Source organism: Ceratina calcarata, unplaced genomic scaffold (assembly GCF_001652005.2).
Source record: "Ceratina calcarata isolate Rehan_Ccalc_2016 unplaced genomic scaffold, ASM165200v1 scaffold268, whole genome shotgun sequence".
Lineage (NCBI taxonomy): Eukaryota > Metazoa > Arthropoda > Insecta > Hymenoptera > Apidae > Ceratina > Ceratina calcarata.
The window spans coordinates 12,620-19,574 of record NW_017148979.1 but is presented as its reverse complement, the minus strand read 5'-3'; the positions used below and the strand labels follow the sequence as shown (position 1 = coordinate 19,574).

The 6,955-nt window shown below is 39.2% G+C and overlaps 1 long non-coding RNA gene across 1 annotated transcript; it reads left to right on the top strand.

The window, feature by feature from the left end:
- The first annotated feature begins 2,496 nt into the window (after positions 1-2,496).
- Positions 2,497-5,155, top strand: LOC113464141 (uncharacterized). The gene is made up of 3 exons (XR_003388975.1): positions 2,497-2,817; positions 3,306-4,677; positions 4,781-5,155. It is a non-coding gene; the product is annotated as an uncharacterized LOC113464141 (long non-coding RNA).
- Positions 5,156-6,955: the final 1,800 nt, after the last annotated feature.

Sequence of the window (6,955 nt, the reverse complement as noted above, 5' to 3'; positions counted from 1 at the left end):
TGGAAACCAAAGAAAATGAATATATTTTTAATATAGCTATCTTATCACAAATAATGAAACCAGTATTTACGTTTCTCTTTGGAACTTTTCCGATAATTATTAATCGTAAAACTAGAATCTTTTGCGCAACCGTTGAATATTAACTGCTAACCGACTTGTTTATCGTAAACGTAGGTCTTATGTAAAATGGTCATTTAGAAAAGTGAGCAAAAAATAACAGGCCGTGAACGCAATTATGCAAGAATAGTAACAATATCATATAATAATATATCAGCATCTTCATTTGTTTCTTTTTTCACGAACTGAACACCTGTTTCATTTTCTTTGGAAATTATATCAACGACCAATAAACCTCGAGAGTATGAATCTGATAAAACGCGGAGGTACTTTCTTTTCTCATTTGGAACAAATCTGTGATCGTTAACCGATCTGTTCCCTTGTAAGGTCTAAATCGCACCATGGTCTTATAGAGGTTATCGGACTGATAGAGCTTCGGAGTTTTCTTTTCTTAGATTAGATTAGCTCTCGAGAGTGCTCCATTTCGATAATTTCCACTAAACTGATGTCTCTAATTCATTCCCTTTTCGTAATTGTCTTCACAGTTCTTATGATCAGTCGTACATACAATTAATTTTATTTTCACAATTTTCAATAATATTCATAGAAAGAGAATAGGCCCTTTTTGTAGTTACGCTAACAGCTTACAAAGTACCAAAAAATTGTAATTATGAGAGAAAATAATTTTATAATTATATAAATGTAACCCTGTCTCTATTTAATAATTTTTAATACATTTCGAAAAAGAGAATTAAAATCAAGACAGTCTCTTGTAAAAAGAGTAAGGAGGTAAACATAAAGTTTGGACGTAAAAGTAAAAATGCGAGGAGGAAGAACAGCGACAAGAAAAAGAAAGAATACCCCGCGGCTGATCAAATGACGACGAACGAGTAAGATCAACTTTAATCGGCTATGATTCTTATGAGCGGTGGCTTACATCGTATGCGAGGATAACACCGCGCGGAGGTCGCGGGAAAGAATACCTTTTAGCCTCTTTTATCGGGTTCACTCGTGCGTCAATGACGGCGGTGGCTTCTTCCATGGAGATAATGTCGTCCTGCTGCTTTAACAAGGCCGGAATAATCGTTTTTGTGAGACACGAGCACGTCGCGACGCGCCTATGCTATTTTCTTCTTTTCTCTCTCTCTCTTTCACTATCTTTCTCCCTCTACACATATTAGTATAATAGTAGATGCGATTCGTTACACGTGCTTTACGCCCCGCGATACCGACTTCATTTTTTTTCTTTATGTCGCACAAACAACGTAGGAAAGTCGCAGTAACAGATTACATATTCAGACCTCTAATTACTCTACAAGACCGAGTCATCGTTTGCATTGATTAATACTCAAATAGTAATCAATATGATATACTTATAAACATTCATTGATATTGCTTCCATTAATCCTTAAAGTAAAATAGATTTTCAATGAAATATACTAAGTACAATTTAAACTAAAACTTTTAGAGTATATTGAAATATCTGCATTAATAAAAATTGTTGGATTATACATACAAAAACTAATTACATCGTCGTACCGGCAGTTTCTTATAATACCATCTTTTTTTGTGATCTTTAGTTAGAGTTGTTCTATTGCCTATTCAATTTTTTTCATTTTATCAAGAGACTACGTAGTTATTTAAAATTCAAGGAAGTTCCAATCGAGGGAAACGTCAAGACGGCGCCTGATGTGATAATAAAGCCGAAGAAAATGGCTCCTCGTTTAAAATTAGTTGCTAAAATTTATCGTGCGGTAGGGGCGTCGCAAAAGAGAGAAAAATAAATTAAGGACGATAAAAGCACGCCGTAGCGGAGGTACGCCGCGTTAATAGTTGCCGTATAATATTAATATATGTGTACGCTGACTTTACGATTATTTGTGTCCGCGCTGAAGCGTAGCTGAGGGTAATTAAGTATTCGTGAAATACGACGTACTAACGAACCGCTTTCCAGCTCGTCGTGCCATTCAACGTTATCCCTCGTCATTCAACGCTTTGTCCATGAAAAAATACATACGTAAGATCGTTCACCAAAATCCAAGTAACATTAACAAATCAAATTGTTGATTCTAGAGAAAATGCGATTTTTTTTGGAGTTGATAACTCTTGAAAATTATTTTATGAGTTCTACAATTTTGCTTCGTTTTAGTATAATCTCAACCTTTGAGTACGAGAGTTAAATCGATCTATGAAAATTATTAATCGTAAATCTTAATTCCATGAATCAATGTGCTGTCGCACTGGATCCTTTCGATAACGGTCCCTAAAATTCCATGCGAATTCCGTACTCCACTCGTTCTCCATAAACCACCGCATCCCATTGCGACCCAACCCACCTAGTTCCCCTCCTCGACTACTTAACTCGACTCACCCCGCCGTTCTCTGGCTTCTCCCTCGCGTGGCCCGTTCATTTTTCTCTGTCCACGGTGCGGTGCGGTGGAGAGTGGAGGTAGGCTCGTGTCCGTTCGTTCGGCAGCGGCACAAAAGGCCGCCTTGCGTGCGCCGGTATCTTCGACCTTTGACCCCACAGCCCGGCTCCTTATTTCTTCTCCGGGAGACCGAGAGAAGAGGAGTGGAAGGCTCGAAAAAACACGGCGTTACGGGGCGCGCGTGTTATCGCGTGCGCGCAGGGGGCATCGCGGCTATCCTTCCGTCGGGGTCACCGCGTGGGTCATCCTCGTGACCCAGCCAGACCCGTGACTAGTGATGGGAACGAGGCTTGGATTCGAAGCCAGGCCAGTCTCGTATAAGGGATAACTGGTATAAGATTTCTTTCCTCTTTTACGATTAATATTTTTGTATATATTCTCTTTGTTTTAACAAAACTATAATCCACGATGTATATTGTTTCACATCGACTACATTTATTTTACGACACGTTTGGTTAATCATTATTAAATAGATACACTCGGCTGTTCATTCTACTGAAGTTTAAATGTCAGACTATGAGACAGTAAAAGCAGCAGGTTTTGTGTTGAAGTGGCTTTTTCCACACGATTATCGAGAAGTCACAGATTTCAAATGTGACCTAAGATTTGCAAATAAATGGAGGCACAGTTCTATATGCGCACTAGATAGGACACAGACGGCATTCAAATTATTAAGAAAGCAATGTTATAATTTAAAATCCAGTTTGACGTCAATTAGAAGTAAATGAATTCTGGAATCAATATTCTGACGTTCACGTATGACTATCTTCAAACTATGCTTCTTAAATCATCTCCAAAATTAAATAATTTTTATTTTAGAATTTAAAGTATCTTCTTCCACGCTCATAGTCAGTTGTTCGAACAATGAACGAAGATCATATTTACGCATAACCGGCTTTCGAAGTTTCGAGTTCAACAATTCCAAGGCTTTTTTCTTAACCCGCGGCGTGTGACTCACGTTTCTGGTGTCAGTCTCGAGCCACAGGACAAGGAAACTCCATTGGGAAAGAAAGGAAAAAGGGTCGTCGGCTAGACGATAACCTAGAAGCCTCGCGTCTCTCGCTGATAAACGCGCCGATAACAGAAGCGAGTTCTCTCGCGATAAACCACAGGAGCTGTTTACTCGGCCTAGTGACAGCGACAACGTAGCAACGTATAAAAGCTGTCCCAGAAATTGTTCTATTTTGAAGTATCGAAGTATGAAACTTCTATTCTATTCTAATTAAAAATTATTAAACATAAGCAATATTTTTATTTACTTCTTCGTTGCATAATAATTTAATTCAATGAGTAGAACTCTGACATGGTCACAGCATACTGAATGCTTATTAATAAAATAATCCTTGAAACGTATTAATCTTTATTTATGAAGCCATTATCCAACTACAGTCCTAATTATCAAAATTTATACAGTAATCCATATGAACAAAAATTTCATACTTCGAAAGTTTCAGTTAATACACGAATACCTGACAAGTCTACGAACTCAGCGTTCTTGAAAACCGAACCTTTGGAGAGAAAATGTTAGTCTTTTCTTGTGACTTATTTTTGCATGTAGAATCAGTACCCGACTAAAATGATTTCTCTGACACCCTGTATACTACACATATGTACAGTTTATGTATACGACAAATCGTTGATCTTTGCTCTCGCGTTGCCCTGTGTCCCCTACTTCTTGGTCCCGTGATCAGCTTGCCCGCAGGTAAATACCGGTTTCACCGTGGTTTTGGTAGCGAGCCAGTCTGATTATAGGCTAATCGAACGCGGCTAATCGGCTTACGTCATTGGCTAACCTCTCGATTCATCCATCATTAGCAGACACGCGATCTTTAGATAGTAAGTGATCGAGAGATGCGACTGTCCGCGAAGAACGATGACTGGCTTATTTAATCTAATGCAACCATCGTTTGATGCCGAAGTGGATTTCTTGATATTCGGGCGGAGACCCAGGATGATTCGGGGACACTATTGATCAATTGTGATGAAATGACAATTAAATTTATGTAACTGGAACTGTCAGACTAGTCGTTCCTATTCAGCTCTTAATTGGTCTCCTATCTAGAAATTTTGCGAATTACTCGATGCAAAGTGCGTTACAGCATATGCAAACGATAATAGCATTTATTCACAAATACACACGTATTATAATACATTTACATGCAAATAAACTCGGACACACTTTCGAAGCTCGGTAATTATTAAAGGAAAATTCCTCAGAACTCTTATTATTCAAATAAATTTCTTAACTGCGGAATGTAATTTATTTGAATGGAAAATTCTCATGCGTGTTACAGAACCGAGGGTCCTTAAAGACGGAATCAATTCAGCCGCGGCAGAACTAATTGATAATTATTGAAGTAATTGCTCTGACGGGTTTCCATATTGAGCGAACAGGGAGACCGGTTGCATACCTACTATTATGTATATTCACCTGTGGCACATGGCGTCGGTAATCAAATTAAGTTTTACAGCCCTGGGATAAATTTTTTATTTGCACTCTGATGTCCAGAACAATTTAATAAATGTTACATTCCTTCTTGTGTCTAATAAATGTTGTTCAATTACGTATTTTCTCTAATGTAAAGAAGTTGGTAATATGTACGTCTCTTACATATTTTCATACTTATATGTACGGTATATACATAGATGTGTAAAAGAAATATTCTGAATTTTCTCACAATTTCTCAAATGTTACAAAATATTTTAATAAACAATACAGCTATATTAAATCTAACCGCATTTCTATCAACCATTTATATTAAATTGACTAAACGAACCGTGGGCCACGTATGGTCCAAAAGGAAGAGAGAAGAAGTAGAAAGAAAAAAATTGATCATCATCGTGAGCAATCAGCGTAATCATCGAATCAGGCCGGTCACTGATTGTTCGGTGGTCGGGTAAAATTAATAAATCGGCCTCGGAGGACCGACAATCAAGCAGACCCATCTCGTGCGCGTGACATTTAAGGAAAAAAGAAAAGCAAGAGTCACTGGCGGGGTAGGAAGAGAGAGCGTAATCTGAATGGTCGTCGGACCGGCTGGCTCCGTTGGCTCGCCGTTGCATCGTAGCCAGAGTTGGGGCTGGCCGGTTGGTTTGGCCCACTGGAGCGGACACCCGGAGGAAGCACACCCGCCGGAACGTGGCACGCTTTGTAGCCTCGAGTACATATGTACATGCCTACGTATATACTCGGCACACGTGCACGCCACGGATACTCGCAGATATTTCGCATGCGAATACATACTTACATATGTATAATCGGGTTTGCGTCATCTACGGGGTGGTCGCCGCATCTTCCGATACGTGTGCACCCTGTCGATTTGACCTTTTTTTAACCGACCGTCTCGCAATATCGAGTCACGCCCGTGATACGAATTAAAGTCCATTTATACATCGCATCGACGAATCGAGCACGAGCCGAACTCAGACCGAGCAATCGATGCATGAATCGATAGCGATTTCTCATTATTCTTAATTATTTATGGCTCGCTCTGATCAATGTCAAACTGCCATTTGTCAAAAGTTAGTAGGTAATGATAGATTGTATCGCACGTGATTATCACATGGATTTATCGTATGATTAAAATTTATATATCACACTGAAATATAATTTTCAAGCGGGACTGATCGATCGAACTGCAAACCAGATTAACTGACTCTACAGATAGTGTCGATCGTTTCTTAATCGTCCGAGAAAAATTCTCGAGTCTGAAAGTTTTTAGGTTGATTCGAGAATTCGAGATCAATCCTTTGCGCGTACGAAGCGCAATACGTATAACTGATTATGAATTTTACATCTAGAAATTCATTTTTACGTATGACATGACATGAAATTATTTTTATTTATGACATTGTTATATGCCACATCTAAAGTACGGACTACCCTGTATATACTTGTGTTCGAGTTTAAACGTAACAGGGTGAGTGCACGGAAGAGTAAGTGAAAAGGAAAAGTACGCACAGACAAGGGGTTGAGCAGGAAGGCGGGTGAGCAGGCAGAGAAGAGAATACATAAAGTACTAGGCACTAGGTACGGACCGAAAGGGAACTGCGCACCACTAGCCGGAACCGTCCATGGTGCAGTCATCGCGACCATCTCTCGTGTCTATCGCATCTGCATACGTGAGTGACGAGCCGAACGCGTAGTCTGCGTGCTGCACGCATGTATGTATTTACGTACGCAGAGGCATGCGCGGTCACGGGGCTGAGAAACGTGGATCTCGTATACGAGCCTTTGATGCGTACCAAATAACGAATAATAAGTGAAAAGTTCGCTTAATTTCTACTTGCAACGTGTATTTATTTGGAGATGAAACTGATCAATAATATATACGAGAAGTAGGATTTTAAGGATGTATTGGCTATACAGTCAATTCCAAAAGTTTATGCACTTTAGAAACGCATTTTTTAAAAAGAAATCAGACGTCGGAAGAACATTGCTAATAATAAACAACAAAAAAAAATTTTCG